The following is an 11,662-nucleotide window of genomic DNA, read 5'->3' on the forward strand; positions in this document are numbered from 1 at the left end:
CGGGAGACCGGAGTTTTATTATTACTGGAAGGATCACAGTTTTTCAGGACAGCTTGGTGGGTGGGGAAAAGCCAGTGAGCCAGGAGTGCTGATTGGTTAGGTAGGAGATGAAATCATAGGAAGCTGAAGCTGTCCTCTTGTGCTGAGTCAGTTCCTAGGTGGGCCACAAGATCAGATGAGCCAGTTTATCAATCTGGGTGGTGTCAGCTGATCCATCAAGTGCAGGGTCTGCAAAATATCTCAAGCAGTGATCTTAGGAGCAGTTTAGGGAGGCTCAGAATCTTGTAGCCTCCAGCCACATGATTCCTAAACCATAATTTATAATCGCGTGGCTAATTTATTAGTCCTACAAAGGCAGTCTAGTGCCCAGGCAGGACGGAGCTTTGTTTTGAGAAAGGGCTGCCATCGTCTTCGTTTTAAACTAGAAACTAGAAACTAAGTTCCTCTCTAAGTTAGTTCAGCCTACACCCAAGAAGGAATAGCGCAGCTTAAGGGTTAGAAGCAAGATAGAGTGGGTTAAGTTAGATCTCTTTTACTGTCTCAGTCATTATTTTGCAAAGGCGGTTTCAGCTGCACAAGCTGATTCTCAGAATTCTTGCAGATTTGATCCTCTTAACTTCATTAACTAGCCTGCCAAGTTATGCTGTTAGTTATGAGTTCTAAATTTCTTTTCAAAGAATCAACATTGTCAGTATGTTCGATTCTTTGCCTTCTACTTTTAAACTTCCTCCTAAAGCAATCTTTTTCGATTACTGCTCCACCCTGACTCATTTCAATCACCTGCTCCACCCTGACATTCCAATTACCTGCTACCTGCTGGGCCCTGACTCATTCTCCACCCTGCATAACCATTTTTTCCCGCTAAACCACTCAGCCCCGTCACTCTCTTTAAATTAGCCAATTGGAATTAGTTCAGCCTGTGCGGTCTCTCCCTAGCCAATAGGGGAATGGCACAGCAGCAGGGGCCACGTGCCTCAGGGATAAGAAGTCTTTCCCCTCCCTTGTCCAGGTGTGCACTCACCATTGCTCCATCTGTAAGGGTGCACCCTTCTATAGAAGTACATTGTCTGGCTGAGAATTAAAAAGAAAATTTTATATTCGAGTGCTATTTCTTTTGCGGCACCAAAACTTTATAACACCCATCTCAGAGTTAAGGAAGCCAATGGTCAGTAATGTTAGTTAAGCTCAGGTGACTAAGAAGGTGCAAAGCTGGGGCAAAAACAGGTCAAACTTGAGGGCCAATGTTGTGTCCCCAAGATCATAGTAGTGAATTGCTTACCATGTGTAAGGCTGTGGGAAAATATAGAAAACTTTTTTTTTAATGGTCCCTGTCCTTAAACAGATGGAAAAAGAAACCAAAAATGCCCACATATAATTCAATTGAATAAACATTTCTTAATAATTAAATCTAAATGATAGAAGTGGGACTTGAAATTGCAATGGAAGTTTAAATGGATTCTTAAACTATAAGAGGCACGCTCTAAGAAAAAAGTTAACATAAAATTAAAATTCCAAATTATTTTGGCAAAACTGGAGGGACGTGATCACTATTTCATTTGTGTAATTGTTGGAGAGATATGTTTAACTACGTATATTAAATGTAAACACAAGTAGAATGTAAATTCATATTAGAACTTCTAATTCACTGGAGATGAAGAAAAAGGAATCAACTGTATCAACTTAACAAAAATAAGTAAAGCAGAAATGAGGGAACCAATAGAAAGTGTAATAAACAGAAAGCATAAAATTAAATGGCAGGAGTGAGACCAAATCTCCTGGATGCCAAATTCATGTGAGAGGGTTCAATTCCACTTTGAAATGATAAAGGTCCTTGGGGATAGGTTGGAAAAACAAAAATCCAATTATATGCAATTTATAATAGATGGACCTAAAACAAAATGACACAGGAAAGGTGAAAACAATTGGATGAGCAAACATATATCAGACAAAAGCAAACAAAAAGAAACATGGGTAGAGATATTAAGGGCTAAGAATAGAATGTTAGGCCAAAAATTTAAACAGTTTAAAGGCAGGATATTCTTAATGATAAAAGGGCACTCCATGAAGAAGTAGCTATAGTCATGAAAATGAGTGCGGTGAGCAATCTACAAGGTAAAGTCTCTTAGAAATGCAAGGCAAATTCAATTAAAAAAAAAAAAAAAAAAAAAAAAAAGGGAAAATCCAAAACACCACTCTTCAAATTTTGTAGATTAAACAGACAAAAGAAGGAACAAGTATAGACATCATTTTGGCAGCATCATTATCAATCCTGATTTAATAGATATGTAGAAAGAGAACCATGTACACAAGGGAAAATATATTCTTTATTCCCATAGAAGATTTAAAAATAGGGATCATGTACTTGGCCACATATTTTTTTTCTAAAAAGTTAGTATTTTACAGGTCATGCTAATTGACTATAATTAAACAAATTCAGAAGCTAATAATTAACAGATAAGTGAACAAACAATTGTAATCATTGGGAAAACCTGAAAATTATCCTTTAAATAACTTGGGAATTTTTTTTAATTATTAGAAATAAAATGACAAAATTGCCAGGCTCAAGCCTGTAATCCCAGCTACTTGGGAGGATAAGGTGGGAGGATCGCTTGGGCTCAGGAGTTTTAGATCAGCCTGGGCAACAAAGTAAGATCCCATCTCTAAAAAAATAAAAATAAAAAAATTAGCCAGATGTGGTGGTGCACGCCTGTGTAGTCCCAGGTGCTCAGTAGATTGAGGTGTAAACATAGCTTGAGCCCAGAAGTTCAAGGCTGCAGTGAGCTATAATCACACTACTGCACTCCAGCCTAGGGGAAAGAGCAAGACCTTGGTCTCTAAAAAGAAAAAAACAAAAAAGATAAATTATTTAGGCTAACAAAATTAGATCACTTCTTTTCAAACTCTTTGGGATATGGCTAAACCCATACTTAGAGGAAAATTCATAGTCTTAAATTATTTATTAATAACTATTAGAAAGATTTAAAAACGAATTACACAAGTAATGAGCACATGAGAAAATATTCAACATCATCAATCTTCCGAGAAATTTAAACCATGATAAAATACCACTACATACCTGCTTAAATTGATAAAATGAAAAAGATAGACATCGTGTAATAGAAAAGATAGATACCATTAAAGAGGATGTTGAGTAACCAGAACTCTCGTACTTATTGGTAAGAATGTAAAACAGTGTAACCAACCTTGGAGAACTGTTTGGCAGTTTCTTAATAAGTTAAATGTACATCTACCCTATAAGGCTGAAGTTTTACTTCTAAGTTTTTGTGACTTAATTAATTATTTAAAAGTGTTTAAAATGGGGCCTGGTACACAGTATAGGGTCAATAACTAATAGCCATTATTATTTCAAAAGAAAGCAGTGTGTGGCTTATACTCTAGGTGATTTGGTAAAGTCAAGCTCTTGTTCCCTATTAGAAGGTCTTGTAGTTTAACGACAAGATCACTTACCAGTAGTGTGAGCACCCCACCCTCATTAGGAGAATTTACTTCTGTCTTTTTCTATGAACAGTAACAGAAAACATTTTAACTAGGCCATCTGAGCCAGAAAACAGGTGTAAAACCTACATGTCCTATTGCCATTTCCTCCAATCTCCTTTCCCAAAATGCAGGAACCAGCTGAGGGCAGAAGATCAATGCTGAGGGGCACTGGCAAGTCTCTTGTTCATCTGCAAGCTGAAAACATTTCGCCTATGCCCTTATCTGTGAATATCCATCCATGGAGGGCATCACGACGTAGAGAAAGCAGCCAGTACTTGGGTGGAGTCCACCCGGGTCTGAATTCCAGCACGGTAGCCTGGGCCAGTCCCTGCACACCAGACCACCACCTTCCCCATTGGGAAAACCAAGAGGATGACAGGCACCTGAGATATTTCACCTAAAGCAGCCTCCAGGACATGGCGTGTGATACATTTTAATTCCCTTGTTTAGTCAAATCTTTCCACGTTGCGAGTATCTCCTTTGAAATTTTAATTGCCTGTGTTGTTTGAATTTTGCTTACAATGAGCATGTATCACTATATAATCAGAAGAAACAACAAAAACCCCCCACTACATGGGGGGAAAAAAAAACACAATTACTCTAGCCAAATAACCTTCTAAGCATTGATCAGCTAATCCCTTAATGAGGCAGACTGGATAAGGGTGTATGGGATGGGCAGTCAATGAAAACTGTCAACAATAATAACAACAACACCTTACAGCTGCATAACACTTGTCCATTTACAAGGCACTTTCAAGCATGTAACTTTGATTTATTCTAACAACAAAGCAGCACAAGCTCTTCTTCCTTCCAGGTATCTGCCCTCCCCTCCCTTACTGCAGGGTTCTGTGGCCCCATCGGAGAAGCTGTCAGAGGCTGTTTCAATAGACACAACTTTCTCTCCATTACGCCATCCTCCATCCTGCTCTGTATTCCTCCAGAGCACTGATCACTACCTGAACCTAAATACATAGAGATCTATATTTATATATTTATTTATCTAGATAAATCTAGCACCCGGTATGTGTTAAGAATTAAAGAAAGAGGAAAGAAACATGAAAGGTGGCTCAACAGTCAAGGACAGGTTTATTTTAGAGAAACCAAACCTGAAAGTGGCTTCTGGCCAAGTTAGGTCAGAGCCCACTCTCTTACAAACTAAGGGTTTTTAAGGATTCAGGGTGGGAGAGTTTCTCAGAGGCTTGGACTGCTTCTGTGTCTCTTTGTTGTGCTTCTCTGGGAAGGAGAGTTTTGTGTCTGTTCTCATATATCTTTCTGCAGCTGCAGACATACCCCTGAGTCTACTTTTAGCTTCCCTATCTTAGTGCACCTGAAGGGAAAGGAATGTGCTTATTAAGGCCCACTGTTTTACTGGGGCCCACCGTATGAGGGTGAAGTTTGGCAGTTACCCAAGAGACTCTCCCCCTACCTCCCTCTGTGCCCAAGCTGTCTTATCTGTGTTTTACTGTCTGCTCTTTCTTGTTGCTTGTTGTTAGAAGTTATTTCCTTGAAATGCGTGAGGCTAGAAAGGGAGCTGGAACGTAAAGTGGCAGTGTTTATCTGAGATGACGGTGCTCCTGCTCTGTCAGTAGGTATGTAGCCTATCTCCCCTACCAGAATGCAAGCTCTGGGAGATACAGAACTGTGTCTGTCTTACTTGCTGTTGTATCACCAGGTGTACACAGCAGGCACTCAGTAAATTTGCACTGTGTGAATGCATGGCTGTGATAGGCGACCTCTAGGATGGCCCCCAATGATCTCTCCTCATGGAACCCATCCCCTTAAGGTATTTCCTCTCCTTAAGTCCAAGCTGGACTGAGCAACTCTGTTCTTACAAATAGAATACAGCAGAAGTGATGGAAGTCAACATGATAAAGGTCCTTTTCAAGATTGGGTTATACAAGGACATTTGGGAGTGCTTTCAGGTTCCCCCATGCATCACCAGCGTCTCTGTCATGAGAACACTCAGCAGTTCATGGAGAGGCTTGTGTGGTGGAAAACTACTGTGGCCTAAGTTGTGTTCCCCCAAAATTCATACGTGGGAGCCCTAGGCCCCAATGTGACTACATTTGGAGATAGGACCTTCAAAGAGGTAATTAAGGTTAAATGAGGACATGAGGGTGGGGTCTAATCCAGTAGAACTGGTGTCCTTATAAGAATGGGAAGAGATCCCAGGGATGCACAAGCACAGAGAAAAGGCCACGTGAGGACACAGCAAGAAGACAGCCATCTGCAAGCCAAGGATAGCGGCCTCAGGATTCACCAACCCTGCCAGCCCCTTAATCTTGGACTTCCAGGCTCCAGAACTGTGAGAAAATAAATTCCTGTGGTGTAAGCCACCCAGTCTATGGTATTTTGTTATGGCAGCCCCAGCAGACAGGAACCAAGGGTATGCGAGTGAACTTGAAGTTGAGCCTTAAGATGACTGCAATCTTGGCCCATGGCTTGATTACAATCTCATGAGAGACCCAAAGCCAAAGGTAGCCAGGTAGGCTGTGCCCAGATTCCTGACCAACAGAAACCGAGAGATAACAAAATATTTGTTGTTTTAAGTCACTACATTTTGGTGTAATGATGCAGGCATAGGCCACTAATATAGTGAATGAACACTTCCTTGAGTTAGATAAAGACGGCTATTATCATTGGCCCCTGTTCATGGGCAAGAAAGCTAAGCCTCCAAAAGGCAGAGTGACTTGCCTAAGGTCAAACAGCCTGGCAGAACCTGTCAAGGGACAGCAGAGGAAACCAAAGATGAAGTTCGGCCTCCGTGCAACTTTTGCTATGGGCAACCCTGCCAGGCCTATTCAGCTGGGGACACCAAGATACAGAGAACATTCCTGAAATACCCCAGAGTGTCACCTTAATGGTCTCCTTGGAGTCTTTGCTGCCAGACAGAGTTGAACAAGAATTGGAGTTTTAACAAGGTTCACCTTGGTGACCTGGCCACATGCAGTAACAAGTTCCCTTGGACATAGTCTAAGAGAACCACCTCCGTCACACCAAACAGTGTGCTACTGAGGCTCATATCAGAAAAAAATCCTAATGTTTGTGGTCTTATCAGAAATTATAACAACAAAGACTTACAGAACATTTACTGTGTTCTAGGCAGTGTTCTAAGCACTTTATTATATTCATTTAATTCTGTGAGGTAATTCCACAACCATCCCCATTTTATAGGTGAGGAAACTGAGGCACCTAAAGGGGCTGAGCAGTTTGCCCAAAGTCGTACAGCTAGCAAGTGACAGAACCAAGATTTAAGGCCAGGTAGTTTAACTCCAGAGTTAATACTCTGACAAATTTTTCTCTAAGTCTTTGCATTATTTAATATCCCCAATATAATAGTAAGTAATTTGCTGGCAAGGCTCTATAACCCAAAGCCTCTCTAGCTCTAAAATATCAAAGTGAAAAATAATCACAGCACATGAAGGCATCTTGCCATGCCCCAAGGAGAACCTTTTAGGGGCTCCCCGCTGCCCTCAGAATGGCTGATGAGTCCCCCCCAGGTTCTGACTCCCAGCCTGCGTTCACTACTCCCTCCCCTACTCAAACAGCCTGATTTCCTCTTCACTGTAACCCAGACACCCCACATCCTGTGCCTTCCTGCCTTTGCAGAGGCTCTGCCTGGGAAATCACCTTCACTCATCTCCCTTCCTGCTAAGCACTGTTTATTCTTTACTTCTGGGGAGTTTCACCTTCACACTAGTCAGGAGCCTTAGTCCTGCCCCCACTACCCTGGAAACCGTGGCCCGGCGCTAGTGTGTTATCCCTTCTCACTCCCTCTCCCACTGGACTCTGATTTCTGCAAGGGCATAAGCAGGTTATTTGTCTTTATATTCCCAGCAATTAGCACAGCACCTGGTTCCGATTAAGTACCAGTTTGTTGAATGAACACAAGCCCTCCAAAGAACCTAGCAGCATTGTTTCATTTCTCACTCCAACTGTCTCCGCTGGAGGGTCCTGGAGCATAGACCATACAAGGGCTATACTGGAAGGGGCCCAACAGAGATGCCAGTTTAATCCAATCCCTTCAATGAACAGGTGGAAAAACATTGCCTCAACTAGTCAAGGACATCATAGGAGCACAGTGGGGTCAAGTTTCCAGACGTCTAAGCCCCCACCAAACACTCAAAGTCATCTGTATTTGTTTCCTGTTGCTGCTGTGAGAGATTGTCACTATTTTTGTTTTGGTTTTGGGTTTTTTTTTCTTTTTTCTTTTTTTCTTTTCTGAGCCTCACTCTGTTACTCAGGCTGGAGTGCAGTGACACTATCTCAGCTCACTGCAACCTCTGCCTCCCAGGTTCAAGTGATTCTCCTGCCTCACCCTCCTGAGCAGCTGGGATGACAGGCACGTGCCACCTCAACCGGCTGATTTTTGTAGTTTTAGTAGAGACAGGTTTCACCATGCTGGGCAAGCCGGACTCAAACTCCTGGACTGTCACAAATTTAGTAGCTTAAAAACAACACGCACTTATTATCTTACAGTTCTAGAGATCAGAAGTCCAAAATGGATCTCACTGGGCTAACACATCAAGGCGTTGGCCGGGCTGTGTTCACTCTGGAGGCTCTAAGAGTGATTGGCTCCCTGCCATCCCAGCTTCCAGAGGCCACCTGTGTTCCTTAACTTGTGACCCTTTCTTCTTCAGAACCCACAGCATAACATCTTCAAATCTCCCTTTTCTTGGATCTCTGCTTCTGTCATCTCCTCCTGCCTCTCCTGTCCCCTTCTTTTCCCTGTAAAGACCCTATAATAAGGACCCAGGATAATCTCATCTCATGGCCCTTAATTTAATCGAGGCTGCAAAATCTCTCTGCCATGTAAAGCAACATGTTCACAGGTTCTGGACGTGAACATCTTTGAGGAGCCACTGTTCAGTCTACCGCAGCATCCTTATGTTTCTGATGTAAAAACACTCATGATCTGACAGCATCTTCCATGGGCAGGATGAAAACAAAACAAAACAAAACTTCACCAATGTCCAAACATATTTCATTCTCTTTTTCCATTGTCTAAATGTCTAGTTTTGAAGAACTGGTAAAAGTGGTTTATATATACTTATATAAAATATGATATTATATACTAATAACTACAGTCTATTCCTCTGTAACATTTATGTTTTAGGCATGCATTTCTAATATATTAATTCTTCTGATTGATTCCATACAGAGTCTGTAATACCTAATGTGCAAAGAGAGTGGACAGAAGGAAGTAATGTTTACTGAGTGTTGCTATATGTCAGGCACACTGGGTCTTACCTAATGTAAGACTCACAGTAGCCTTCTGACCTTGGCTCTATGATCTCCCATTTCATAGATGAACAAACTAACTCTTAGATGAGGTAACTGATCTAACTGATAGAGCCAATAAGTGACAGAATGGGTTTGAAATCCAGATTTATTTGACTCCAGAACTCATGGTCTTTCCACTAGACCTAGTGGTGTCCCCAGAAAGTTCAACTTTCTTTTAGCTGCCTGGTTTATTGATTGATCCAGAGGAAAAGGGAAAAGAGGGGAAGAGGAGGAAAAGGGAAAAGAGGGGAAGAGGAGAAAAAGAGAGAGAGAAAGAAAGAGAGAGAAGGATGGATAAATTTGGGTGGAAATTTCCATGTGCAAAGCAACTTTGGGGAAGCCTTTCTCGAGGGAGTATGGATGCTGTCCACCAAAATCTGCAATGAGGGCCAAGAGACTGCTGGTTGCTAGGCAACTCCTCTCCCACCACACTCCACATCAATCTAATTAGCAGATTTCACCTGAGTTCCAACAGTTGCTAGGTAACTCTCTGACTGGGGCCTTTTCCTCTCCCCTTCAAGTCACTTCTGATCCCAAAAGCAAAGAAGGGTGTGTTCATAAAAAAAAAAAAATCCACTGATGGTATATCTATCTACAAAATTCCCCTGTGCTTTCACTATATCCACCAAGAGTAAGCAAACCCAGGAAATGGAATACAGTGGTTCTGATGTTACAAAAAAAGGGGATCCATGAGCCAGAGAACTGATACTTTAGGGACAAAAGACTTATGGGACAGGGAAAGGCCAGAGACCAGGCTGAACTATGTTTGTGAACCACTTCAGACAAGAATTCCTATTGGAGACTCTAAAAGGACTGAGCTTGGAGCACCCTGAGAGGGAGGAAGGGAGGCTAATATTTATGGGCACCTGTTATGTACCTGGCAACGGGTTTGATGGTTTCACAAACACCTCATTTAATCTCCACAAAATTTCGGTCACTTGGGTAGCTGTTACATCTACATTTTACCGATGAGAAATTGCAGTTCAGAAATAGTAAGTAATTTGATCACAATCACTTGCCCACAGGAACTTTAAGTTAAAGGCAGGACTGTCTGACTAAATTTCATGCATGATCTTTCCACTACTCGCTGCACATTCTCCTGTCTCCATGGGGCTATCTCCACAGGATGACAAGTACTATCATTCATTCAATGTAACTTCAGTATTAAAACAGACTACTGCAAATGAAGATACAAGCAGAAAAAAGGTAAATCCCCTTCCCCCGTTCATTGCCAGGGACTTAACATTACCCTAAGGCAGTGAGTGATTCTCAAACTGTTTAATCCCGGTATGCCTTCACAGTCTTAAAAATGAGTAAGGACCCCAAAGAGCTCTTGATTATGTAGGTAACATCTATCAATACTTGCCATATCAGAAATTAAAACTGAGAAATCTCTACAAATGTACACATTAAGTCATCATTAAAGTAACTAATAAACTCATTGCATGTTAACATAAATATCTATTTTACGTAAAGTACACTTTTTTTTTTTTTTTTTTTTTGAGACGCGTCTTCAGCTCTGCTCGCTCAGGCTTTTTTTCCTCGAGGGCAGTGCGCCACAATCTCGCGCTCACTGCACGGCTCCACCTCCCGGGTTCATGCCATTCTCCTTGCCTCAGGGCCTCACCGAGTAGCTGCGGACTACAGGTGGGCCCACCACCACGCTCTGCGGTAATTTTTTTGGTATTTTATCAGGAGACGGGGTTTCACCGTGTTAGCCAGGATTAAGCTCTCGATCTCCCTGAACTCGTGATGCTCGGCCTCCCAAAGTGTTAGGATTACAGGCGTGAGCCACTGCGCCCGGCCTAAGTAACTATTTTCAAAAAAAATAGAAGAGTGGCACTGTTTACCATCCTTGTGGACTTCTTTGATGGCTGGTTTCCCGGAAGAGTTGGGTTCCTGTGCCTGCTTCCACATTCAGTCTGTAGCATCGTCACATGCCAAGCATCCCCTGGAACATTTCATTCTCCTCCACTGAACACCGGTGAGTCAATGACAGTAACATAAACAAATAACGTCTTATATTATTATGAAAATAGTTTTGACCTTGAGGACCCTCTGAAAGAAATCTCAGAATCTCCCAGGGCTCCCCAGAACATGCATTGAGAACCACTGCCTTAAGGCATAATAGCTCGAAAGCCCAGAATGCATTCAAAGTTTGACTGTCTTCCTTCTGTTTTTTCAGCCAATTGTTTAAGAAAACCCACATCTTTCTTGCCTGTAGCATTTTATGGCCCCTGAGAACCCCCAGCTATCCCTCTGGTATGCTGTCTTTGCATGCCATCTGTGAAAAACAAGATTCAGATACTGGCTCCAGCCTGACAGGAATGGTTAGAAATATCAAAACACATAGTTTCTGTGTTCCCAGCAACCTTTCCCCCACCTCTTCTAGTAACTGGTACAGAAAGAAGCAAGAGACCCTCTGGCCTGTGATTGGTAGAAGGGATAGGCGTTGGACTCAGCCAGGCCAATTAGAACCCTTCCCTGAATTTTTTCACCCTGTCTTGCAATTTATCTTTCCCCCAAGGTATTAGCATGTTATACTGGATCACCAGCTTTATGTTGGTGCTTTACAGTCATCTGTCCTGCCCTCCCACCTCAACCCCACACTATGATGTCACATGCTGGGAATTCTATCAGATGACTTCTAACAGAGCTTTTAACATTGAGATTCTGCCCCAGGTTTGTTTGCTGAACAAATGTCTCATTGCCCCTGAAAAATCTCATCTTGGCTGCCCATCAAAGTCCACAGCCTGGAACACTGACAGGCATCTCTCTGCTTCCTCCCATCCTCCCATGCACTTACTCAAATTCCTTTTCCAGAGACTCAAGCCTTCTCTGCTTTCACAGCAGTGGCAAAGCAGCTCAGGATGTATATATG

The 11,662-nt window shown here is 42.2% G+C and overlaps 1 long non-coding RNA gene across 2 annotated transcripts; it reads right to left on the reverse strand.

The window, feature by feature from the left end:
- Positions 1-333: 333 nt before the first annotated feature.
- LOC108519335 (uncharacterized) lies at positions 334-11,430 on the reverse strand. Of its 2 annotated transcripts, none has more exons than XR_001882607.1 (3): positions 11,090-11,430; positions 10,632-10,755; positions 334-1,071 (listed from the first exon to the last, which is right to left on the reverse strand). It is a non-coding gene; the product is annotated as an uncharacterized LOC108519335 (long non-coding RNA). The 2 variants fall into 2 exon arrangements; XR_001882608.1 differs by having other exon boundaries at positions 11,165-11,426.
- Between the last annotated feature and the right edge of the window lie 232 nt (positions 11,431-11,662).

Source organism: Rhinopithecus bieti, unplaced genomic scaffold (assembly GCF_001698545.2).
Source record: "Rhinopithecus bieti isolate Rb0 unplaced genomic scaffold, ASM169854v2 scaffold_44748, whole genome shotgun sequence".
NCBI lineage: Eukaryota > Metazoa > Chordata > Mammalia > Primates > Cercopithecidae > Rhinopithecus > Rhinopithecus bieti.